This window comes from Peromyscus eremicus, chromosome 19 (assembly GCF_949786415.1).
Source record: "Peromyscus eremicus chromosome 19, PerEre_H2_v1, whole genome shotgun sequence".
NCBI lineage: Eukaryota > Metazoa > Chordata > Mammalia > Rodentia > Cricetidae > Peromyscus > Peromyscus eremicus.
The window spans coordinates 56103243-56131194 of record NC_081435.1 but is presented as its reverse complement, the minus strand read 5'-3'; positions in this window follow the sequence as shown (position 1 = coordinate 56131194).

Sequence of the window (27952 nt, the reverse complement as noted above, 5' to 3'; positions counted from 1 at the left end):
TAGGAATGGGTTACATCTAATTAAGTTGTTGGCCAAAGGGCCCCATGAAAATAAAACCAAATAACTCAGGCTATTGCCAAGGGTATTGATTTCTCTCCACGTAGTGATGGTAAGGCCCTATTGCTGAAGGCAACACCTACTATTTTCATTGAACATGGGGAAGTTGCTCTGGTACCTTCATCAGTGCCTTCTAGATACAACAGAGCCTTCCTCCCTACTGACTAGTGTTCATGGCTACTGGAAGGTACTCTGTATGCTATGAGAGGAGAACAGCAACCATCAACCCAGACATAACCCTTGATGTCTACAACACTGACCTGCCTGCACAATATGCTGGTGCGATAGTGGCATAAACGCTATGGGAATAACCAATCTCTCTCTGATTGCATTTAAGGCCCACTCTAGGAGATGGAATCCATGCCTGACACTGCTTGAATGGCCAAGAACCTGAGACTAGATAAGCCATGGACATAAGGGAAAACCATAGACTGTCGTTCTGCTAAAGGACCATAGCAATAAAATGACTCCTAACAACATTCTGCTAGATCCATAGATCAGTGCTTCTCTTAGCCGGCATCAGAGAAGCCTCCTCCTGCAGGAGACGGGAACTAATACAGAGACCCACGGCTGGGCAATGTGCAGAGAATGAGAAATCTTGGAACACTCAGTCTTAAATGGGATGCTTTCATCAAACTCTATTCTCAGGGCTCAGGGAGGTACGCCAAAAAGGAGGAGGAATTTTCAAAGACCCATGGGATGGAAGACATCGAGGGATCAGTGCCTTCCAAACACAGTGGGACGGATGCACAGGTGAACTCAGAGACCGCGGCAGCATGCGCAGGGCCTGTACAAGCCCAAGACAAATGGGGTCCCAGAGCTAAGAGGAGAAGTGGACACGAGTCTCCATCTCTAACCCAGAAGCTATCTCCAACTGACAACTACTTGCTAATGAAAGACTAGTTTTCTCTAATGGAGTCTCACTGGGCATAAATACCACACGTACTTAAGGGCAGGCCCATGCCCAGCAGTGGATGGCCAACACAAAATGAACTCCATGGTATTATTAAAGATGTTTTCTCTTATAATGCTTTGTTTGGGTATTTTTACTTTACTTGTTTTTTTTTTTCTTTTTGCATTTTGTGTTTTTATGGGTTTTGTTTGTGTTATGTCACACATGTATGTTTCTTATGCTTATGCTATTTCTTTGGGGGAGGGGTTCTCTGTTTCTCTTTTTGCTTTGTTTTATTCTGTTCTTTTTTTATTAAATTTATTTATTTATTTTACAACCTGGTCGCAATTTCCCCTCCCTCTTCTTCTACCATACCCCCATCCACTCCTTCTCTGTTTCTGTTCAGAAAGGGGCATGCCTCCCATGGATATCAACAAAGCATAGCATGTCAAGTTAAGGCAGGACTAAGCACCTCCCCTTGCATAAAGGCTGGGCAAGACAATCCAGTATGAGGAAAAACGTTCCCAAAAGCCAACCAGAGCATTAGGGACAGCCCCTGCTTCCTCTGTTAGGAGTCCCACAAGTAGACCAAGCTACACAACTGTCACATATATGTAGAGGGCCTAGGTCAGTCCCACACAGGCTCCCTGGTTGTTAGTTCAGACTCTGTGAGTTCCTATTGAGCCCAAGTTTGTTGTTTCTGTGTTTTCTTGTGATGTCCTGGACTCTTCCAGCTCATACAATCCTTCCTCCCTCTCTTCAGCAGAATTCCCTGAGCTCAGCCTTATATTTGGTTGTGGGTCTCTACATCTGTTTCCATCAGTTACTGAATGAAGGCTCTCTGATGACAACTGGGGACTGAGTATAACAGAATATCATCAGGCATCATTATGTTGACATTTTCCCTCTTCTACCATATTTGGTTCTATCTAGGTCTCTGGGTCATCCAACCTCTGGGTCCTTGGCCTTCCAGGCAGTGTCAGGGGTGGGCACACTCTCATGGCATGGGTCTCAGGCTGGACTAGTCATTAGTTGGCCACTCCCACAATCTCTGTGCCACCCTTACCCCAGCATGTCCCATAGGCAGGACAGACTGTAGGTCAACGGTCGTGTGGCTGGGTTGTTGTCCCAATCTCTCCACTAGAAGTCTTGCCTTGTCACAAGAGATGGCTAGTTCAGGCTACATATCCACTATTGCTTGGACTCTTAGCTGGGGTCATCCTTGTAGATTCCTGGGAGTTTCCCTTGTGCTAGGTTTCCATCTGATCCCGAAATGCCCCCCCTTTCCAGTCATTTCTTTCAGTACTCTCCCCCTCCATCCACCTCCAACCCAATCCTTCATGTTCCCATCCCCACCCATGCCCAGTCCATCCCCAAATCTCTTCTATTTCCCTTTCCCAGAAAGATCCATGTTTTCCTCCTTGGGACCTCCTTGTTAATTGGCTTCTCTGGGTCTGTGGATTATAGCATGATTATCCTTTACTTTACAATTAATATCCAATTATGAGTGAGTACATACCATGTTTGTCCTTCTGAGTCTGGGTTACTTCACTCAGGATGATTTTTTCTAGTTCCATCCATTTGCCTTCAAATTTCCTAATACCATTGTTTTTTATCAGCTAAGTAATACTCCATTGTGTAAATGTACCACATTTTCTTTATCCATTCTTCAATTGAGGGGCATCTAGTTTGTTTCCACATTCTGGCTATTACAGATAAAGCTGTTATGAACATAGTTGAGTAAGTGTCCTTGTGGTATCATTGAGCATCCTTTGGGTATATGCCCAAGAGTGATATAGCTGGGTCTTGTGGTAGATCAATTCACAATTTTCTGAGAAAACACCATATTGATTTCCAAAGTGGCTGTACAAGTTTGCACTCCCATCAGCAATGGAGGAATGTTCCTCCTTCTCCATATCCTCTCCAGTATGAGATGTCACTTGTGGTTTTGATCTTAGCCATTCTGACAGGTGTAAGATGGAATCCCAGTGTCATTTTGATTTAAGTTTCTCTGATGGCTAAAGATGTTGAAGAATTCTATAAAAGTTTTTCAGCCATTTGAGATACTTCTGTTGAGAATTCTCTGTTTATATCAGTCCCCATATTTCAATTGAATTTTTTTTTTTGATGCCTGGTCTCTTGAATTCTTTATATATTTTGGAAATCAGTCTTCTGTCAGATATGGAGATGATAAAAGATCTTTTCCCATTCTGTAGGCTGCTGTTTTGTTCTATTAACAGTGTTCTTTGCCTTACTATTATAGAATATTAGTTAAAGATGTGTTACATTTGTTTAATGATACAAAGATGTGTTTCATTCCTTTATGTTGCACTTGTTTAACTCTGTGGAGCTGTGTTACTTTGCCTGTCTAAAACACCTGATTGATCTAATAAAGAGCTGAACGGCCAATAGCAAGGCAGGAGAAAGGATAAGTGGAGCTGGCAGGCAAAGAGAATAAATAGGAGGAGAAATCTGGGAAGAGAGGAGCGAGGAGCGAGAAGCAAAGGAGAGGTGGTTGTCAGGGGCCAGCCACCCAGCCACACAACCAGACACAGAATAAGGAGAAAAGAAAAGATACACAGAAATAGAGAAAGGTAAAAGCCCAGAGGCAAAAGATAGACAGAACAATTTAAGTCAAGGAAAGCTGGCAAGAAAGAAGCCAAGCTAAGGCTGGACATTCATAAGTAAGAATAAGCCTCTGTGTGACTTATTTGGCAGCTGGGTGTCAGGGCCCCCAAAGAGCCAAAGAGTAAAAACAACCAACTACTCCTGACAGAAGCTTTTCAGTTTCATGAGGTCCCATTTATTAATCATCAATCCTAGCTGGGCGGTGGTGGCGCACGCCTTTAATCCCAGCACTCGGGAGGCAGAGCCAAGTGGATCTCTGTGAGTTCGAGGCCAGCCTGGTCTCCAAAGCGAGTTCCAGGAAAGGCGCAAAGCTACACAAAGAAACCCTGTCTCGAAAAACCAAAAAAAAAAAAAAAAAAAAAAAAAATCATCAATCCTAGTGTCTGTGCCATTGCTGTTCAATTCAGGAAGTTGTCTCCTGTGCCAATGCATTCGAGGCTATTTCCCACTTTCTCTCTGTGTTTATTTTTAATTGGCCTGTTTATTTTCTAAAGAAAGAGAAAAAGAGGGCATGAAGTTAGATGAGGGAGGGGAAACTGTGATCAGAATATATTGTATGAAAAAAATTATTTTCAATTTACAAAAAGAAAGGGAACTATGAATTCCTCTACCATTGCACGTACCCTCAACATTTCACAGTCTAGAAAAACCTCAGGAGTCAAAGCTAATGGCGACTTGTTGTAATGATTCCAATATCTGCTTATCATTAAAAGTAATTTCTTTAATATATGCTTGGAAAAAATAGCTCATGCTTCTGTACAAATCTGTGAATCAACACTTCCTATTTATTTGAAGGTATCACAGTAGGAATAATTTGTTAATTAGGACCATCTGCCAAACAATGTGCTAAGTAAGTGCTCCCATTATTCTATTGAGATCAAGTACATTAGTATTTACCCATTTACAGGGGGGAAATGAGACTAAGAGAAGGTAAGTCACACACCAAAGATTACCAGGACTAGTAAGCAGCAGTGTCTGGTGATGCATGCAGGTCTGCCAGATTGTGAAGAGAAATCCACCAAAAGCTTGAATCACCCCCAAAACAACCAAAATTATTATTTATTCAATGGTATAACTTTAATCCAGCATTAGAATACATGGGATATTTTAAATATATCTTCAAAATCCTCTTTCACACATGTACATTAAGTTTGAAAAGACCAAAGCCAAGAATGAAACTCAGTTAGTGAAATTATTAAATAACATTAAGGAGCCGTAACACCAAAGCTCTCTGACATCCATGAGCAGGGGCATTGCCTGTCAGTCTCCATTCTGAAAATCCACAGCACCTTTTCAAGGAACAGATTGTGGAAGCTGCTGCATTCCTACTTACAGTGCCTTGCCACACTGTAACTAATAGATTCCGTGAGAAACCCTACCATATGGTTGATACACTGAAACTATTTACCTTGAAAGTATACCTTGTGAAGCATTTGACAGCCTGTTTATAAGTTAACAATATAGTCTTAAAACTCCTAACAACCCTATGATTCATATAAGTAAATGTTTGCACGTGATGCCTAGAGTTTCATACTCATTAAAGGTGAGAAAGGACTAAATCTTATCAGATTCTGATAAAGAAACCAGCATTCTTAAACAGGAAGAAAAGGAACATTGGTCTTATTTCTATAACCGTAGCATTTGCTTGTTCATCTTTAAGAAGACATTCAGGAAAGGGTGAACAGCCCTGCAGACTGCAGAGAGATCCTGTGGCTGCCACTTCAGATGAATTTAGGTAATATGTTCTTTATAGAAACAGTAGCAATTATACCTTCTATATTTTATTCTGGTATTTCAATCCTCTACTGAGGATTTTTTTTATTTTCCTTATGCCAGATGGTCCAGACGTAACATCTCTGGGGCTGGAGAGATGGCTCAACATTTAAGAGCACTGGCTGCCTTTCTAGAGAACCAGGGTTTGATTCCCAGCACCCATATGAAAATCCACCCACTTGTAAATCCAGCTGCAGGGGATGGAATCCCTTTCTCTAGCTTCCAAGGGCACTGCATACATATGGCACACAGGAATAGATGCAGATGAAACATCTATACACATAAAATAAATAAACAATATACTTGTAGGGAAAAAAATCCCTGTTGGGAGAGAAAAGGGACAGACCTAGACAGAGTGCACAGTAGGGTTTCACCACTGGATGTGAGGTGGTACAACAAGTATAGAAATTAGCTTCCTGACAACTCATTTTTCACAATTCATGTTCATTGTTGCTATGAGCTGAACAAATTTCATGCAGCCACCAAAATCTTCACTTTCAGATATATTTTTCAAGAATATACATGATATATAACATCTTGTAAGAATCCAACACTAAATACCATCATTTTAAGCTAAACAGGGTTTGGTACAGTGAGATTTCTATGTTGGCTTATAAGCATGATAGGGCTTTTAGATTAAGTATGAAATAAAAGTTGAGATTCATTTTCCATAAAAAGATGACTGGGTGGGAGAGAAGGTCTGTATGCATTTCTTAACAGGGATCTAATAAAGAAGAAGCAATAAGTGAGCATGGTCATGCACATCTGCAATCTAAGCACTTGGGAGGCAGAGGCAGGAAAACCACCACCAGTATGTAGTCAGTCTGGGCAACATAGTGACTTCCAGGCCAGCCTGAGCTACTCAGCCAGATAACTATCTCCAAAAAAAATTAGATTAAAGCATAAAATGATTATAACCCAAGAGACATACACCAAGATGAAATGAAGCAAAACAAAACAAAAACTATGTGTACAGATTGGAACCATTGCAAGAAAGAAACTAAGAGTTCTACAGCTACAGAGTTGAGTGGTGTGGTCCAAACCCTTTGGGTCCCAGAGATTCCATCACAGAGCCCCAGATATCCAATATGAGGCTACATCGTAGAATTGATGTTCTCTTTTTTGGGCTTCAGTCTCACTTTGGTCTGATATTTCCTTGCTATGCCCTAGTTATTTCCTTTTACATCAGGACTATTTACGCTTTGTCATTATATACTGGAAGCATGTAACTTGCTTAGGGTTATAGAGGCTCCCAGTTAAGAAAATGCCTGAGACTTGAAATAAATTGGATATACGTTTTGAACAGCCTTGGATCTGTTAAAGACTGGTCTCTTAGACTAAATGGATGGCACAATTCCTTGGGCTAAGATCCTGGACAGAGTGCCAGCATTCATCTCCCTCTGCTTCTTCACTAGAGATGACATGTGTCCAACTGCCTCATTCCTGTCACCTTACCTTCTGCACCAGGATGGGCTGTGCCCTCCAACTGTGAGCCAAAATAAACCCTTCCTTCCTTATATTATTTTTGTTGAGTATTTTATCACAGAAAGAATTTGTATACCTGGTCAGACCACTTAAGCTTAAAGGCTCTAAGTTCTTTTCCATTTCAACAACAATCCTTCCCTTTAATCTGGCTTACTCATTTAATTTCTATATATATCATATGATAAAGACAGTCTACAACTTTTAACATTTTAGGAAGACTATGAATTACAGAACTATGGGTAGCCGGGCAGTGGTGGCCAACACCTTTAATCCCAGCACTTGGGAGGCAGAGCCAGGCAGATCTCTGTGAGTTCGAGGCCAGCCTGGTCTACAGAGCAAGATCCAGGACAGGAACCAAAACTACACAGAGAAACCCTGCCTCAAAGAAAAACAAAAAACAAAAACAAAAACCTATGAGTAATGAAATTTTTTTCATTTTAATCAATGTTTTCTATTTCATTTATTACAAAGTCTAATAATGAACTAATTCTTAAAGGTTGCCTAAGTCCTTTTCCTCCTACTGGGTTGCCTTGTCCAGCCTCGATGCAATAGTATGTGCTTCGTTATTATGGCTTGTTATGCTGTGTTTAGTTGATATCCCTGGAAGGCCTGCTCTTTCTGAGGGAAGATGGAGGGGGTGTGGATGTGGGTGAAAGGAGAGGTGGGGAGAGACTGGAGGGAGGGGAAGGAGGGAAGACTGTGATCAGGATGTAATGTATATGAGAAGAATTAAAAAAAAAAAAAAAAGAAAAAGTTGTTCAATGCCATCAGCCTCCAGGGAATGAAAATTAAAACCACGTTGAGATCCTCTTTCACCCCAATCAGAAAGGCTATCATCAAGAAATCAAATAGCAGCAAATGCTGATGATGATGATGTAGGTGAAGGGGATCCTTGTCCACTGTTGGTGGACGTGTAAACTGGTCTAGTCACTGTCTCAGTTAGAGTCTCTGTTGCTCTAGTAAAACACCATCAACAACCATAACAAAAATGTTGCCTAAGAACCCGCTCTTGCTGTTACTCCCGCTCTCCTCCATCCCTACTATCTCTTCTCTTTCCCCTCCCCAGAGCAGACCATTCAAAAGTCAAAGGGAGCAGAGGAAGAGCAGGAAGCTCTTCGTGGACCACAGAGGACTGACTAACTCTCAATTCAATCACACTGCAATAGGAAATTCTCTGCTAAGAACAAGCTAAGAATCCTCTAACGCAAAAACTGGGCTGTCTACATCAAATCAACCTAGGAGTTTTAAAAATCACAATAACTAGTGAATTTCTTTGCCTGTTCACATTATGTCCAAAAGCAAATGAGAGATTAAGGTCACCTCAAAACCCCGCACTTCTTGTCAGGGTCCACCATTTCCTCTAACCCATATTCTCTCTTGCACTCACCAAATCCCAGCTTACTCACCACCAGGGAATTGACAGCCACCCCAAGTGGCCTAAATACCTAGGTAGGCTACATGAGCCTCCTTCACATCCCCCCCATTCAATTTGTCCCCAAGTGCCACAGATGCTTTCCAGGGACCCACCACCTCATCTTGCCCATCTCCTTCCTTTGGAACTTACCATATTTTAGCCCGCTTCCAACTGGGGACTCTCTAGCAATACCCTACGGTATGGAGACCCTGATAGGCTGTCTGCAACCTCCTTCCTGAAACCCCTCCATTAAAGTACCCCAAGAGCTCCAAGCTCTTTCCAGGGACTATCCCACCCCCTCTAACATGTCCAGGAGACCCAGGCTCCTTCCTCCTTTCTGGACTCACCAGAGTCTGCCGGCCGCCTGACTAGGGCCATCCAGTTTCCCCTTTTGGTCTTAAAATCAAGGATCAGTCCACACTGCCAGGAGAAATTTGTTCCAAGCTCCTTAACAGACAGCTGCAGGCACCAGACAATAGCAAAAGATTTAGCCCTAAATACCAAACAGAGGAAATTGACATCCCAAACCTGCTGTGAATTAGTCTCCTTACTGAACACCATAAAACCCCTGCTGAAAGACCAGAAAGAGCTAACTGCAGATGTGCAATCCCAATGCAAAAATAAAAACACTAAAAAACAAAATAACAAATATATTTCAAAAAACAAATTCCACAGTAATAGCCCCTAATGAAATGATCTAAAAGAATGTCCAGAAAAATAACTCAAAAGAATGATTATAACTATGGTCAAGTATCTTGAGGAAGACAGAGATGAATAAAATAAGGAAAACAATCAAAGAAATAAAAACAGTTTGAATTTCTAAAGAAATCCCAAAATTCTAAAAACCTCAGTGGAAAGCCTCACAGAAAGAATGGGTCACATTGAAAGCAGAAGACAAAACAAAAAACAAAAAACAAACAAACAACAGAAAAAATAATTCGATCACTCAATGAGAAACTTAAAGAAAAAGAATGGAACATCTGAGAGTTTTAAGACACAATAAGATCTAACCTTAGAGTTAGGGGCACAAAAAAAGGAGGATGCCACAGCAAAGGCATAGATAATATCTTCAGTTAAATCACAGAAGAAAATTTTCCAAAGCTAGAGAAAGAGATCCCAAACCACATACAAAGGCCTGTAGAACAGCAAATGGATAGTACCATAAAATAAATTCTCCACAGCATATTATAGTTCAAACATTAAAAATACAGAATAAAGAAAAAGTATTGAATGCTTCAAGGGAGAAGAGTTAAGTCACTTCACAAGACAGTCTCTCTAGAACAGCATCTGACTGTGTGACAGAAACCTTGGAAGCCAGGCAAGCCTGCCTGGAAAGATGTACTCCAGGTTCTGGAAGCATTCAACTGTCAACCCAGACTATTATAACCAGCAAAACTATCAAAATTGGAGGAGAAATAAAAGCTTTCGATGATTAAAAACAGATTAAATGAATTCATTACTACTAATCCAACGCTGCAACGGATACTAGAAGAAATACTTCAGTCTGAAGTAAATGATAAACACACCCAAGAGGTTATAGGAAACAATGTTAGAACAGGTATTCAAAAGTGTTCTGAGAAAACAAAATGAATCAACAAAATGGTGGGAATTAATACAAATCTCTCAATGTTAATTCTAAATACCAATGGTCTCAGTTCTCTAATAAAGAGACATGAACTAACAGATAGGATCAGAAAACAGGATCCATCTTTTTGCTGCCTCCCAAAAACATACTTCATCATCAGTGACAGGTACCAACCACCTTGGGGTAGAAGAATAGAGAAAGGTACCCTGAGAAAACAGAACTGAGATACAAGCAGGCATAGGTATTATAATATCTTACAAAATAGACTTAAAACGGAAACTAGTCAGGAGAGATGAGGAGGGAGAGACATTTCATACTCATTAAAGAAAAACAATCTATCACTTGAATGTAACAACGACCAAACACAGGGCACCATATTAAACAAAAGAAATACTATTAGATCTAAAATCACAGATTAACCATGACACAGTGATAGTGGAGTGACTTCAGTACCCATTCTCACCAATAGGCAGAACATCTGAGAAAAATAAATGGAAAAATGATTGAGTTCAATGACATCATGAACCAAATGGATGTAACAGATATCTACAGAACATTCCACCCAAACATTGAAGAATACATATTTTTCTCAATAGCCCATTGAACATTCTCCAAAACTGACCACATGTAAGTGTCAACAAATACAGGAAAATTGAAATAGTACCCTGCATTCTTCCTTACCTCAATGGAATAAAGCTGCATGTCAATAGCAGTAGAAACTATAAAACGTACACAAACTCATGGAAACTAAACAACACATTACTGAATGACAATTTTGTCAAGAAGGAAATTTAAAAGTCTTAGAATTGAATGAAAAAACTCTATGAGAAACAATGAAGGCAGTCCTTTAAAAAAGCTTTTTATCACTAAGTGCCTATATCAAAAAATTTGAGAGATCTCAAATTAATAACTCAATGATGCACTGGAAGAGCTTAAAAAACACAAGGATATGATGCCCAAAAAGTAGATGGTAATAGTTAATTAAAATGAGGGCTAAAATTAATGAAATGAAAACAAAAAATGTAAAGATTAATGAAACAAAGAGTGTGTTTTTGGAAAAGATTAACAAAAGTAATGAACTTTTAGCCAAACTAACTGAAAGGAGATACATGATCCAAATAATAAAATTGGAGATGAATACAGAGACATTACAACAGATCCCAAGAAAATTCAGAGTCATAATGACATAATTTAAAATCTATATCCCAACGAATTGGAAAATCTAGAAGAAATACTTGAATTTATAGATGTATATAACCTGCCAGTTAAATCAAATTGAAATAATTTAAATATATCCATAACATGCAGAGTGATGTTATTAAAAATATCTCAACTAAGAAAAGCCAAATACCGGATAGATTCAGCCCAAAATTTTACCAGACTTTCCAAGAAGAAGAAATACCAATACTGCTCAAATTATCTCATAAAATAGAAAAGGAAAAACACTTCCAAAATCTTTTTACTAAGTCAGTATTACCTTGATGCCAAAACCAGAAAAAGACCAAAGAAAAATAGAAAACTATAGGTCAAGCCCTTTGCTGAACATGAATGCAAAAAAAAAAAAAAAAAAAAAAAAACCCTCAATAAAATATTTGCAAAACAAATCCAAGAATACATCAAAAAGATTATCCACTATGATCAACTAGGCTTCACCTCAGAGATGCAGTGATGATTAAGCATATATAAATCAGTAAATGTGATCTACCACATAAACTGACTGAAAAACAGAAACCATATGATTATCTCATTAGATGCAGAAAAGGCCTTTTACAAAATCCCACACTCCTTTGTGATAAAAGTTCTAGAGAGACTAGAAGTACAAGGGACATACCCCCATATAATAGAGGTAATTTACAGCAAGCCCACAGCCAACATCAACCTAAGCACAGTGAAATTGAAAGCATTTTCACTAAAATCAAGAACACGATAAAGATGTCCACTTTTTCCATACCTATTCATTATAATAGTTGAAATTTTATCTAGAGCAATAAGACAACTAAAAGAAATCAAAGGGATACAAATGGGGAAGGAAGAAATTAAAGTGTGTTTATTTGAAGCCGATATAATTTATACATAAATAAACATAAAAATTCCACCAGGAAACTTCTACAGCTGATAAACACCTTCAGCAGAGTAGAAGGACACAAAAATAACATACAAAATTTTTATATATTCAAAAGTAGTTTTCATATATTCAAATAGCAAACAGATTGAGAAATAAATCAGAGAAACAATCCCATTCACAATAGCTTCAAAAATAACTTCAAATAAATCTGTCTAAGGAAGTGAAAGACTTGTTAATAGAAACTTCAAGATATTGAATAAGATATAAGAAAAATTCATGTTCATGAATTGGTAGGATTAATATGTGAAAACACCCATCCTACCAAAAGCAATTTACATATTCAATGCAATCCCCATCAAAACTCCAAAGCAGTTCTCCACAAAAATTGAAACAACAAAAAACTCTTAAATTGTTTATGGAAACACAAATGACCCAGAACAGCCCAAATCACCCTGAACAATAAAAACACAGTAGAGTATCACCACCCTGATTTTAACTTTTACTACAGAAACTGTAGTAATAAAGACAGTATATCCCTGGCACGTAGGCAGACACATTGATCAAGGGAACAGAATTGAGAACTCAGTCCATGCACTCACAGCGACCTGATTTTTGACAAAGAAGCCAGAAATACACACTGGAGAAAAGACAGCATCTTCAACAAGTGATGTTGATCAAATGAACAGCTGTATGTGGGAGAATACAAATAGATTTTTATCTCTCACCCAGTACAAAACCCAACTCCAAATGGATAAAATTTCAATATAAGATCCAATATCCTAAATCTGATAGAGGAGAAAGTAGGGAGTATTCTTGAACTTACAGGCACTAGAGAAGACTCAGCAGTCATTAAGACCAACAATTGATAAATGGGACTAATGAAACTAAAAAGCTTCTGTACAGCAAAGGATACCATCACTCAAGTGAACAGACAACCTACAAAGTGGGAAATAAATCTTTATCACCTCTAAATCCACCAGAGGATTATCACCTAGGGACACACACAAAGAACTCAAAACACCAAACATCAAGAAAACAAACAACCTAATTAAGAATATGATAATGAACTAAACGGAGTAATTGAAAGATGAAATACAGATACCTGAGAAACAACTCCTTAAATGTTCAACATCCTTAGTCATCAGGGAAATGTAAATTAAAACTTCCATCTTATTCTAGTCAGAATGTCTGAGATTAAAAACAAAAGAAACCAAATGCTGCCATAGATGGGAGGCAAGGGGAACACTTACTCTCTGAAAATCAGTGTGGGGGCCCCTCACAAAGGAGGAGCTAGATATACCACACAATCCAGCTAAGCCATTCTTGAGCATATTCCATATAGACTCTATTCCGCAACAGAGATGCCTGAAAATGTGGTACACTTACACAAATGGAACATTATACAGATGTCAAAAATAAAATAAAATGATGACATTTGCGGGTAAATTGATGGACCTGGGAACAACACATCTGAGTGAAGGAGGTAACTCTGAGGCAGAAAGACAAAGGTTATATGTCTTCTCTTATTTGTAGACTTGACTCCGGACATGCGTATTTCATTTGTGTTTCAGAATAAATTGTATTAAATTCCCAACGACCTAATAAAAAAGTAATATAAATAGATAAAGTTTAAAAAACAGATGAGAAGGCACTGAGGTTGTGTCCACTCTTCCAAGGGCAGCACCTCCCACTGCAGACAGACCTAACTACAATAACAGGCATGCCTCCCATTCACCGAGCTGGTGATAATGCGGATGCAATGGTGAAACACTGCATTGTCCTTGGATTTTAATTAAACATCCTTAAATCAAGTTCAAAGGCAGTTTTGACTAAAAAATAAACAATTTAATAACATAATAAAACCAGTGTTTTCTTTCTGGAGAAATACTGATTCGCTGCTAATAGTAAAGATATTATCATTAATTAGAAAATAAAAGTCATTCATAATCCCACAATACAGATAAAAACAAGAATGGCACTGCTTTCCAATTGACATACATATTAGTTAGAATAGCCTCACATAGAAAAACCAGCGCTAGGGCCAGGCAGTGGTGGCGCACGCCTTTAATCCCTGCACTCGGGAGGCAGAGCCAGGCGGATCTCTGTAAGTTCAAGGCCAGTCTGATCTACAGAGCAAGTTCCCGGATAGGATCCAAAGCTACACAGAGAAACCATGTCTCCAAATAAACAAAACAAAAGAAAAAAACAAAAACCAACCCTAAACCCATAGTGACACAGCATAATAAAATGTTTTGTGTCTGCCTTGTCCCACGGTTGGTACTGCGAGGCAGAATGGAAACAGCCCATCCTCGAAACACTCCTCCTTCTCCTCAGTCTCCCTCCCTCCCTGAATCTAGGCCCTGCCTGGGTGTCCCAGCATCTATCACCTGAAAAGTCCATCCCAGGCTTTAAGATCCACACTCAGAGATAAGCTGTGCACTTTTATCAGCCATTTGGGATTTGTGGCCACACATGAACACAAAGGAAACTTGAAAATACAGTGAACCTAAGAAGAATTCTGTTGTATAAACATACACAGATAAAGGTATGGGTGTGGTGATGCATCTATATATGGGTGAAGATAACAGATATAGATATGAAGGAAAGGCCAAGTATAGTCAGGGCATGAAAGTCATTAAGAGCGTGGGTCTGTGGCTTGGGCATGCATATATTTGCAGATATAAATAATGGCAGAGTTTTTTCCTTTTCTTTTCTTTTTTGGTTTTGTGGGGTTTTTTTGTTTGTTTTTGTTTTTATTTTTATTTTTGTTTGCTTTGGTTTTTTGAGACAGGGTTTCTCTGAATAGCCCTGACTGTCCTGGAATTCATTTTGTAGACCAACTTGAGAAGGAAAATGTAGTATGACTCTTAAAAGTTCTTATTAATAAAATCAAACCTGGAGTCAGGTATTGGGATGAACGCTGAAAGATCAGAGAAGCAGAACAAGCCACAGCCACCTCATCTCACCAATTCCTCAGCTGATCCTGTTTCCTCAGACTGGAAGCCTCTGAGTCCTTGTCCAAATCAATCTCAGCTGAACTGCTCAAAAGCCTGAAAGCTTAACCAGGCTAGTTCCTGGTCCTCACACCTTATATACCTTTCTGCTTCCTGCCATCACTTCCTGGGATTAAAGGCATGTGTCACCATGCCTGGCTGTTTCCAGTGTGCCCTTGAACTCACAGAGATCCAGACGGATCTCTGCCTCTGGAATGCTAGGATTAAAGGCATATGTGCCACCATTTTATGAACTCTCTATATATATCTAGTGACTGTTCTGTCCTCTGACCCCAGATAAGTTTATTAGGATGCACAATATATTGGGGGACACAAATATCACCACAGGAAAACATTTATGTCACCTTGTCATTTCTAAGTCCATCATTAGGAAAAGAAAAAGGCAGTAACCTGGGTCAGAAACTGATACAGATGCTGTGGAGGAATGCTGTTTACTGGCTTGGCCCTCGCAGCTCACTCATCTGCTTTCTTATAGAACTCACCTACAATGAGCTGTCCCCCCCCACCACCATCAATCATCCATCAAGAAAATAAATCACAGGCTTGCCCAGGGGCCAATCTGCTGGGGACATTTTCTCAATTGAGGTTTTTCTCTTCCAAAATGACTCCAGCTTGTATTTAGTTGGCACAAAACTAGTCAGCACACCTATGTTCCAGTTCTTACCTGCTTTCTGCCTATCTACAATGTTCCTTGAGCCTCAGCGGGAATGGTATAAATTTATTATTTAGAGCCTAGCTCTCATTTGTCACTTACTCTTAGCACCTTTTGCAGCTGTGAATCTTTGCATTTACCTTCATTTACTAGAAAGAGGCATCTCCCATTAGAGCTGAGACTAACATTTGTCTACGGCTATAAACATATAAAATATTTAGAAAGCAGTTTGATGTTGTGTACATTTGGATAAACGATAATACTCAGACCTCACCTACCATTCCTGGTTTACTGTACCAGGCATGGATTTCCTCCTATGGAGTAGGCCTCAAACCCAATCAGAGAGTAGTTGGTTACCCTCCAACTATCTGTGCCACTATTGTACAAGTGGGCACATCTTGTCTTATTGTTTGAAAGGCTCAAGTTGGGTAGGACTTCAAATATCAGTTCACCAAAACTGGAAAGCCCCCACAAACCGAAGCAGATAATGGCAAATAAATGCAAGAACTGGAAGGTTTTCTTTCTGTGTTTATATGTGTGCACATGTGTTAGTGTGCATGTATATACGTGTATGCACACATATGTGTAAAAGCCAGAGGTTGACATTCAGTGTCTTTCTCAATCATACTCCACCTTATCTTTCAAGACAGGGTCTCTCACTGAATCTAACCCTCACAAATTGGATGATAACTGAGATCTAGGAATCCATTTGTCTCTGCACCCACTGCTGAAGTTACAGATGTTTTTATAACCCTGCCTTAAGGTGCCAGACATCCAAACCCAAGTCCTCATTCTTACGCAGCAGGCACTTTGCCAACTAACTGAGCCATTTCCCTCAGCCCCTGCCGTCTTGATGTTTGGCATACAACCTATCAACAAAAAGTATTTGCTTAAGATTGTCTAGCATCTTGCAAGCCAATCTTGCAAGCCAATGAGGGTCAAAATCTGTGTTACACATTCCCACGGTTGGTTTTAATTGTCAGGCAAGAGTAACAAGTAGCAGTGCTGTATGGGTTACGACACCTGAGTGAAAGATTAGAAGGGGATAGGAGATGGGTTTCATAAGATGTTATTCTGCTCACCAGAAAAATGTTGGCTCTGGTCAGAATTGAAGAAACCTTCAATAGCATGTAGGATGAACAAATATAGCTCATTTACCAATACTAGCTGAGGTGGAATTTCTAACAACTTGGCTGCCACCCTGACTACTTTTAGGTAACTGTGTGTGCTTTAGTCCCTGGCTCCAATTACAGACTAGAATAAGCAATGCCTCCTACTTTTACGAGTTCCTGAGTAAGAACTCACATCTATAAAAACGGGGTGAAAGAGCGAATGTCACCTGATAGTCCTGAAGCTGCATACTGTTTTGGAGGCAGTTTTACGTGGCCGAAGGCCTGCTTGTAGTATCCTTTTAGAAGAAAGGTTGTTGGAAGTAACTCAAGGGACATGCCAGCAAAGAAACATTGTAGGACCTATAAGATTCTGAGGGTCTAAACGAAAATTCGAGTAATAGCCTTTTAAGAAGGGAAATGAGAAAATTGCAAATTATTTTTATTCTTTCAGCTTAAAGAGCAATCACTTCCACAGTCAGATCTTATTCTGAATAGTGGATCTTTTCTCTGGCAACTTAGAGATTTTCTGGGAAGGTCTTGTGGATTTTGCATGCCAAGGGCTGTAAAAAGTAATTGTAATCTAAGTCTGAATCTGCCATAGGAGCTCAGAGCCTCCCATCATCTACATATTGAACAAGAACAGGATTCCTAGGGGCTTGTGCCTTGGCCAAATCCTAGTGTGGGAAAAATAGACAGAACTTTAATAAACCTCTCTGCCATTAGAGTTGAAGCAAAGCATGTTGTTGGTTTTTCAAGTCCCTGACAGTCTTAAACAACTAAAGAAAGCTAAGTAAAGGTGCACCACTGGGAACCACTTGGACTGTGAGTACACTAGTGAAGAAAGGATTACAATATCTTTAGTATTGCCTTCTTATTTACTTCATAAATATCTTTAACTAATTGCCAATTTCATCCACTGATTTTTTTTTTCCTGCCTTTTAGGGTTGAGGTATTATTAAGAACTAGAGCAAAAATTGAAAGTTCTTGTTTAATTAAGCTCACTAAGACTGGCAAGAGTCCCTGAACAGGCTTAGCTTTCACAGTGTTGGTTTTAAATGCAGTGCTTTTACCGTGCAAGAAAAGGTCAGAGGCACGACAAAACCCAATATCAGAGCTTTATTAGGAGGAGGAAAGAGCAGAAGAGAGGAGGGAGGAGTCTGTGTCTGGCTTTTTAAGGATTGCACATGCGCAGGTGGGCTTACGGAGCTACGCCACGCATGCGCTGATTGCGTGACTGTGCAAATGCACACAGCGCACAGATGATGTAAGACCCCTTGCTTAGCTACTGAAGTGCGCATGTGTGGTCATATAGTTGGAGTGGCAGAATCCTAACACACAGGCCATGGGATAATTCAAAGAACACCTTAGAATGAATCCACAAAGAAATACCCCACATTTGGACTTCTTAATTTGAAAACTTTGAGAAATGTTAGGATTCTGTACATGTGCAGCTCGGGGTCCTGTGTCTAATGTCTTACATCATCAGTGGGCGCGGGCGACTGCGTACTGCCCGGTGGTCACCCAGTCTCCACCTTAAAAAGCCTGTTGCAGACCCCCACCCTTCTCTTTCTGTGTTTCCTCTCTCTGTCCCTGCTCTGCTCCCTCCCTCACCCAGGCCTGGCTCTCTCTCTCTCCCCTTTCCCTCCAATAAAGCTCTAAAAACTAACATTGGGTTCTGCTGTGGCCATGACTTTTCTGCCGACCAACCAGCGCCCTATTACCATCAAGAAATACTTACATGAGCAATGTATTACATCATTTCCAACCTTCCCTACCCTGTCGAACTCCTCTTGTGTCCCCTCATCCCCTTTTGATTTTGAATTCATTTATTATCACTGTTAATTACATTATATTGTAATTTGGGGAGAAATTTCACAAGCTCCATTTGGATTTTATGTAGCTAGAGTTTTCCTGCCTGGCCCACAGTCAGGACAAATCTCTCTCACCTGCCAGTCCCACAGCTGCTCAGACCCAACCAAGTAAACACAGAGACTTATATTGCTTACAAACTGTATGGCCATGGCAGGTTCTTGCTAACTGTTCTTAGAGCTTAAATTAATCCATTTCTATAAATCTATACCTTGCCATGTGGCTCGTGGCTTACCGGCATCTTAGTGTCTCTCTGACTCAGCTTTCCACTTCCCAGCTTTATTCTCCTCCTTGTCCCGCCTATCCTTCCTGCCTAGCCACTGGCCAATCAGTGATTTATTTATTGACCAATCAGCAACACACTTGACATACAGACCATCCCACAGCAATTTTATAATTTCTGTGGTTTTAATTTTTAATTTTCCCTGTCAGTTCAGGAGTAAGGCCACCAAATTGCCAATTTCTATCTGCAATGGACAGAGCAGCTGAGGCTTGGGATAGATGAGAAATTCTGAAATTCTCTCTCTTTCTCTTTATCTGACCTCCTTAGGTGTGGACAGTGGTCCCTCATAAGAAGACATATTATGAAAGACTGAAAATTATCCAAGAGACAAATGGTATATTTAGACATAGGGGCATTTTGGACCTGTTTTAACTACCACTGCAGAAATATCTTGGTTGATACATGATGATTGGGTTTATCCAGTGACTCCATATTTCCAATACTGTGGATTCCCTATTAATCTTAATCTTCTTTATTTAAATGTATGATAAGAAGCAGTTTAACGGAGAACCCATCAGAGCAACACTGATCCTCTTTCTGGGAGTCAGATCAAGGGAGCTTTTCCAGTGAGAAACCATCTGGACAAGAATAAGTAGGCACAATCCAATATCAAGTGGTCAACCCTAAATACATATATATATATATATATATATATATATATATATATATATATATATATATATATATATATGCAACACTAAATGTGCTGCAAGCCACAGGAAAATGTAATGGAATCCAGCTACTGTCACAAAAGCTACTATTTGGAAAGGTCAGGAACTTTACCAAAGGTCAAGCCATGGCTTAAGAAGTCTTTGTGATATTTTAGCTTTTGTGTATATATTAGCTGATTCCTGTGATGATTTTCTTGTATGCTATGTATGCTTCCAAGAACTCCTAACAGTGCATTTACCAGAAAGTCTTCTCTAGCACCCTAGGCATAACTTTGTTTCTTGTGCAAATGAATCTCAGACCCTCCTTTCTCTCACAGCCCAAATGGCATTCCAGAGCAATTGCCTCAGAACAAAAGGGCTTTTTGCATACCAGGTGCACTGTAGCTATAAGGCAGACTTCCTAGTTCTGAGCAGAGTTACCCTGCCCTGCCAGCATATGGCAGCATAGGAAAATAGAGGCAGTTTTATTTTGGTGACTAATAGACTTGTTTTCATAACCACCTGTAAGATTGTAGTTTGAACACATTTATGATAGACTCCTAACATTTCACCTAACCACTTATAGGAATATATTTTGAGCACATAAATTCCCTTTCTGACTTATTCCAGGCCTTGTCTGACCCCACCTCCTCTGCTCACTCCCCTTTTGGGTTGCAAATGAAGCTGGCTATCATGGCTCCAGGAAGCTTCGAATTGTGTTGTAAGGTCAGGCTGCTGGTAGGGAGAGACCAGTTCCAGGAGAGGAACCGGCAGGTACCACGGTGGAGAAGAATGAGGATGAAGATGAGGATGGAGACAGAAAAGAGTTAGAGTTATGAGAGGACAGGAGGAGAAGGGACAGAGAGGAGCTAAGAACAGAATTGAAGCTGTGTAGATAGAATTTAATCTCAGAGGAATAAAGTGGATGGATGAAAGAGCACGGTGTACTTAGATTATTTTCCCGCAGATTACCTATGCTGTTAGTAGCATCTCTTCTGGTCCCCTGGGAAAGAAACTAAAGAGTCTGGCCCTCAATAATTTCTGAAATAAATGGACTCAGCAGGTAGTGTTTGTGTACGTATTCATTTAAACACACACATACACATACGCATGTATGTATGTAACAATAATTAAAGAAAAAGAAACCATGAATTTGAGAGGTAGCTGAGAGGGGAGACATGGGAGGAATTAGAACTAGGAAAGGGAGAGAAAATGACATAAATACAGTACACATCTATGAAATTCTTAAAACTAAATGTAACTTTTTAAGTGGATATTTTCTTTTCCAATATCTGGGTATTGATAATGAAAGCACACTTTGTGATGTTATGCCCAGATCACAGGGACCCCCAAAAGACCACCACAGAGACCGAATCCCACATGTAAAAGCAAAGACCCTTTATTTCAAGCTCCGGAGCTTGGTCCCTCTTGTCTATCCGACATAGCGGTAAGAGCAGAGAGCCCTGAGCTTAGATGGGGTGGGGTTTTTTATCCTAGCAGAGGTTGGTGTAAAACAAAAAATAGTGTGTGCTAGACTCAAGGACATCTGGCCACCTTATCTAATGGTTGGAATGTTTGGGATGTTAGGTACTTATCCCTGGGTGGATCCCTGGGTGGTATTAGCTTAAGGCTTTTCTTGGATCTGGGTGTTGCCTACCAGTAAGCCTTTTACAGCTGTGTCTAGCTAGGCCTCTGAGTCTGTCATGGCTGCTGTGTGGTTAAGCTGTTTTGGGGTCCTCCACAGTGAGGCATGGAATTCTTTGATTTGGAATTCTTGGTGTTGGTTTAAAATATGTATAAATGGGAAAGTATGTATAAGGGCTGATGAGATGGCTTGGTGAGTAAAGGAGCTTGCTGCCAAGGCTGATGACCTGAGTTCAATCCCCAGAGCCTACATGGTAGGAAGAGAAAACTGACCCCCACAAGTTGTCTCCATCTCCATTAATGCACGTGTAATGATATAAACGCACACATGTGCTCACATGCATACACACACACACACACACACACACACACACACACACACACACACAGAGCTGTGATTTAAAATTCTACAAGGCTGACTGATAGATTAGAACATCTATGATTGTAGAGAGCTAGACTATTGTAGGTCTAGAATGAATTTTCCTGAACTATATTTAGCCCTCTTAAAAGCCCATGTCTGTGTTTGACCTTACAACATTGTGACTGCTAAGTAAATCCTCCTGGCATGTACTGAGAGATAACTAGCTTCTACCAACTGAGGGGCTACAGGTGTCATCAGACAGCATCCAAGACCCACAGCAGATATGTCCTTACTTCGATGTAACTTCCTTACGTGATGTTCACACTGAAGTATTTCAACCGTGTTTATTCATTACTTTCTTTTGTTCTGTTACTATAACAACTTCATGGAACTAACTACACTGACATGTGGCATTTGATGTAATCAGAATCCTTGTTCCCAGGCCATCATTATTCATATTTGACTCCAGAATTATCTCTTATTTTTTTTAAGGTGAGAGTTGTGTTTCTGTGTTGACATTGGTTAGTCCCTTCGCTTCTAATATTTTTCTGACAGATCAGCCAGTGTTTATATTAAAACCTTAGGGATAAGTTTCAAAAACTCCTCTGCTGTTTTTTCAGCTTTTTTCATCCTACCCCTCACAAATATCTAAGGAAGACAATCCTTGATATTGTCTTCATGTTCACTATGCAGTTTTAGCCATTCCTTGGGAATGGTCACCAGGTCCTAACATCATAAGTTGATAACAATCAGAGAGTCTGGGATCATATGTTCCAAATTATTTAGCAAGTTTCCAGGTGTTTTCCTTTGAATCAGAAAACTCTTTTACTATTGTACTGAGCTGAAACTTTGACCAAGGGAAAAAGGAGATTAAAGATCTCAGTCTGGTTAATAAGTCTTTACAAGCATTTGTCTAAGTTTCTAATCATTTTTAAGATAGAGACAACTGATTAAAATGAAGGTTTTCTTAATTCCTGTGTATGAGTATTTTGCCTGCATGTTTATTTGTACATCACATTTAACATGCCCACAGAGGTCAGAAAAGGACATCAGATCCCTTGGGACTGTAGTTACAGTTGTTAGCCACCATGTGGATGCTGAGAAGTGAACCCAGGACCTCTACAAGAGCTGTATGCACTCTTTAATGACTCAGCTATCTCTTTAGTGTTTTATTTTAAAGATCAACAAACTCATGATAATTATTAATTCATGGACATAGAATTAGAAGGAGCAACCAGAGCAGAGTTGGGCAATGCACTTTTGTTTCATCAGTTGCATACACTTTTCATGTGTCTTCTGTGCAGGGACTTTTGTGGAGGTGGTCTAAGGATGTTTCCCAACAACTCTAAGATTCTGGATCCTTTCTTCCCCACTAATGTACCCCAGAGATGACTATCTTGGCTTGGGATAAAAATAAACTTCTCCACTGTGGTCACTGTGTTTAAATTGTCATTGACAAATTCTATGCCTTACTCTAGGAAAATGTAGGCTCTGGTCCACACTTTCTGCATATGCAGTTATCTAGAGTTCTCGACTCTTTGCATTAGTTAAGCCAATGATTTCCTATTTTTTCCACATCCTATCTACATGAGGCCTTTCTTTGGCACCAGGCAAATTTCTTTTAGACCAAATCCAATGTCAAGACAAATCTAACTTCCAGGCCCAGTTTTGATTTAAATGTTCAATAAAACTTAGAAAATGCTAAGGAATATAGATCAGTGATGGGTGCTTGCCTAGCATGCTCTAGGCCTATGTTCCATCTCTGGCACCATAACATAACAAATAAGTAAATAGATAAACTAAATCCAGAGAACTCAAAATTGCAAGTCATGAAAAACAAACTGACCTATGATCTCCTGTTGCAAATGGGAGGACACTGGATATTCCAGGTGTGGTGATTTGAAGAAAATGGCCCCCAAAGGGAGTGGCACTATTAGGAGGTTGTGGAATATTATTTTAACTGGGCAAAGATGTGTTGCATTTGTTTATGCTGTGGAATATTACTTTAACTATGTAAAAGTGTATTACATTTGTTTTTGTCGCCTTGGTTAATGATGTAAAGATGTGTTACATTTTGTTATGCTGCATTTGTTTAATTATGTGAAGATGTGTTGTATTTGTTTAACCTTGCCTGCCTAAGGCATCTGATTGGTCTAATAAAAAGCTAAATGCCCAATAGCTAGGCAGATCATCTGGACAAAAGCTAAACAGAGAAATTTTGGAGTTAAATAACATGACAAATCAAATGGATCTAACAGACATCTACAGAACATCTAAACACTAAAGAACACATTTTCTTCACAAGGACCCATGGAACTTGGTCCAGAATTGACCATATATTAGAACACACAGCAAGTTTCAATAATTTAAGAAAAATTGAAACAGCATTCTATCTGTTCACAAAGGAATAAACCTGGATATCAATGAAAATGGAAAAGGCAGAAAGTACACAAATTTATGGAAACTAAACAGTACAGCAATGAATGAAAATTGAGTCAAGAAAAAAATTAAGAAAGAAATTAAATTTTCCAAGAATTAAATACAAATGAAAAAAGAATATTCACAAATTTATGAGATGAATGAAGGCAGTCCTAAAAGTAAAGAATATAACACCAAGTGTCTAAATTAAAAAAAAAAAAAACTTGAGAGATCTCATATTAGTAACTTAAGCATATAAGAATAGGCCTTGGAAAAAACAAGAATAAACAACACTGAAAAAGTAGGCAGGAAGAAACAATCAAAATGAGGTCTGGCATTCATGAAATAATAAAATAATACCATGAATCAATGGAATGAATAGTTATTTCATTGAAAAGATTAATAAGATTGACAGACTTTTAGCCAAAGAAAGAGAGAGAAGACCCAAATGAATAAAATCAGAGGTGAGTAGGGAAACATTACAATGTATACTGAGGATTCAGAGGATCATAAGGATATGGTTTAAAAATCTATATTCTAACAAACTAAAGAAATCTCAAAAAATGGGTGAGTATATGTTTGTGTATATATATCCTACCAAATTTGAATCAAGATGAAGTAAAGAATTTAAGCAGACACATAAAAAATAATGAGATAGAAGCAGTAGTTAAAAATCTCCCAGTTAAAAAAAAGTCCAGACTCCAATTTGCAGTAAGGCTCATTAAGGAAGGGAATGGCTCAGTTGCCTTTAGCCTACTGGTTATGGGTGGGTTAGGACTTCTGTTGGTCTTTTCTGTGTTGAACACACAGATTGCAAGCCCAGAGCCACTTTGAGATCTTTGGCAGCAGTTAACTTTGCAGCTCACGCACGATTGAGCCTGTACGATAATGAGTATTCAGAGACGGTAATGCCTGGGGGCACTCACCAACCTAAGACAGAGTGCCTATGTGGCCTGGGTAGGCGTCTCCATGACGGGTAAGGTGACCTGCTGATGTCCCACGCAACCTAAGTCAGAAGCTCATTTTTTAGTAAAAGGGGGACCTGTAGGGTCCTGGCCCCCCTGTTTTGGGTAACTGTTGCCTTGCTTACTGACCTTGACCTTCATATTCTCCCTATGCTAATTCTCTGCCGGGTTCCACACTCCTGAATGCTTAGGGAAGTCCCTTGTCTGTTTATCCTGCATAATGGGAGTTAACAGCTTAGATGCAAGATTGTAAAACATTGGTAGCAAACTTCTGCCCTCCAGGGTTCTCCCATTGTGCTGTAAACCTGTATTTAAGACCTCCTCAGGCCGGGCGGTGGTGGCGCACGCCTTTAATCCCAGCACTCGGGAGGCAGAGCCAGGAGGATCTCTGTGAGTTCGAGGCCAGCCTGGACTACCAAGTGAGTTCCAGGAAAGGCGCAAAGCTACACAGAGAAACCCTGTCTCGAAAAACCAAAAAAAAAAAAAAAAAAAGACCTCCTCCCTCCTTCAATACACAGCATTCAGAATTTAAAAAAAAAGGTCCGGAATTATATGGAAACAGTATAGATTCTACTAGACCTACAAAGAGCTAACACAAATACTTTTCAATTTTTTTTATAAAATGGAAAAGAAAGGAACACTTCCAAATTCTTTTTAAAAAGTCACTATTACCTTGATACAAAACCAAAGGCCCAACATAAGAAGAAATTACAGGTAAAGTCCTCTGGTAAACATGGATACAAAAATTCTCAGTAAAATACATGCAAACCAAATTCAAGAGCATATCAACAAAGTTTATCCATCATGACCAGGTTTGGTCTGGTTTTATACCAGCAAATTACCAATTAGGTCCCATAGACCCCAAACATTACAGGCTATTGGCATTTCTCTTAGTTACTCTCCAGAACTTGACAGCAAGATCCTGTTGTTGAAGATACCACATACTTGAGTCATAAAAGAGCCACTATCATGGTATGGCTTTTCACAGAGCCCTCCTGATGTCATATTATTCTCTTCCACTCAGATCTATGTCCTCTTCTCCTGTCATTCATGTTTCTTTGTCTTATTATTCCTATGCCCTCCTCCTGCCATTTATGAATATTGGTGAAATGCTAGAGAGGCTGTGCTAATGCACTCCTAGCAGAAGGGGCTAAGGCAAGTACAGTAGCTGGGGGGAAAAATACTGCCTGAGGTACATCACTTGATAGTAACTCTGAACAGCTAATCACCGGGATCCCCTCTAATGCAGTCCCTGGGTAGACCAGTATAGATTCTGGACAACCAAGATCTATATCAGGCTTTATACAGCCACCAGTAGCACCTATTTTTACCAGTAAATCTTAACTGGAATTTCCCATACCCATTTCTTCCCTGCTACACACACACATACACCTATATACATGCACATGAAAAGCTGGAATTCTGATATGGGAGCACAGAATCCTACTGTGGAATATTTGTTTAACTATGTAAAGGTGTGTTGTATTTGTTTAATTATGTAAAGATATGTTGCTGTTTTACCTTTCCAGCCCAAGGCACCTGATTGGTCTAATAAAAAGCTGAAGCTGAATGGCCAATAGCAGGGGAGGAGGTATTGACAGAACTTCCAGGCAGGGAGAATAAGTAGGAGGAGGAAATTAAGGCTTGAAAAAGAGACAACAGGGAGACATAGGGAGCCAGACAGACATACATGGAGGAAGCAAGAAAGTAAGACATACAGAATGAAAGAACAGTAAAAAGCCCTGAGACAAAACATAAATGAATAGAAACAGGTTAAATTAAGTTATAAGAGCTAGTGGGACAAGCTGAAGCTAAAGCTAAGCATTCATAATTAATAGAAAGTCTCTGTGTCTTTATTTGGGAGCTGTTTGGCTGGTTGGTGGACCCAAGAAAATTCCAACTACAAATCATGGCCAACATGGGGCCTGAATTTCCACCTAGGGCTTGAGAAAGCTGGGGTAGAAAAAAAGTATATGGCTCCTTTAAGAGGCACTGCTGGGCAACAGGGCACATGAGCAGTTGGCATGCTAAGAAACAGCAAGCTAAGTAAAAAACACCTGTCACAGTGTGGGCACCAGCTTCCTAGAGCTGGGGCTGTTAAATGCAGTTCTCAGCCAGGCCTGTGGGCTTAATGCTCAGCTCTCATGGACCTGAGGAAGGGGTGGAGGCAACTGCCAGAGCCATGAGGAAGAGCCTTCCTGCCACTTAGTAGTTTAAGATTTGGCTCATGTGTTCAGAGAATGCTACAGGTGCACAGTAATACAGGTTCAGACTGAAAAAAACCTTTAAAGAGGTTAAGTTGTGCAGAGGTGCTTAAGAAAGAAAAGAAAATGGGTATAGACAGTCATAGGAAAAATAATAGTATAAAAACAATTAGAAGTCTTTAACAAAAGAATAAAGTACTGTAAAAAGAATTAGCCACACAAAGATGGGAAATACACAGGGGGTCTGGATCCTGTATGGCGCTTTGTTGACTTTGAATTTTTTTTAATGCTGATAAGTGAATGACAGCTACCAAGAGACATGGGATTGTAAAGTGAACTGCTGAATTAAACCAGCCTAGATACTTTAGGGATATCTTAATTTTAAAATGGAATTCAGAAAATGTATTGCATTGGGGGAGAGGTTATGTGGATTCCTTCAAAATTAATAGAGACCAGATTTGATTGGAGGAGACACCCTGAAAATCTTGGCTATAGACATAAAGAAATAAACATAGAAAAACTACAAGACAGGTGATATATATGCTGATCCCTTGACATGGGAATAGCTCTGAGACTGGATGAGACAAGATAAATCTTGTTGGTTACAGAGTCCTCATGACTTATTATTACATGTCATCCTTTTATATAACATGAATAGAGGTTTGGTTATACAGTCCAAACAAACATATAAAGTTAACAGATGTCTTTTATGTCTTCAAACATAAAACAAAAATTCATCTTTGGCTGGCTTGTGTACAATGCATAGTCCACACTTGTGTTAATGCATATATATGTATGTATGTATATATATATATATATATATATGTGTGTGTGTGTGTGTGTGTGTGTGTGTGTGTGTGTGTGTGACCTTTGAAAGCTTG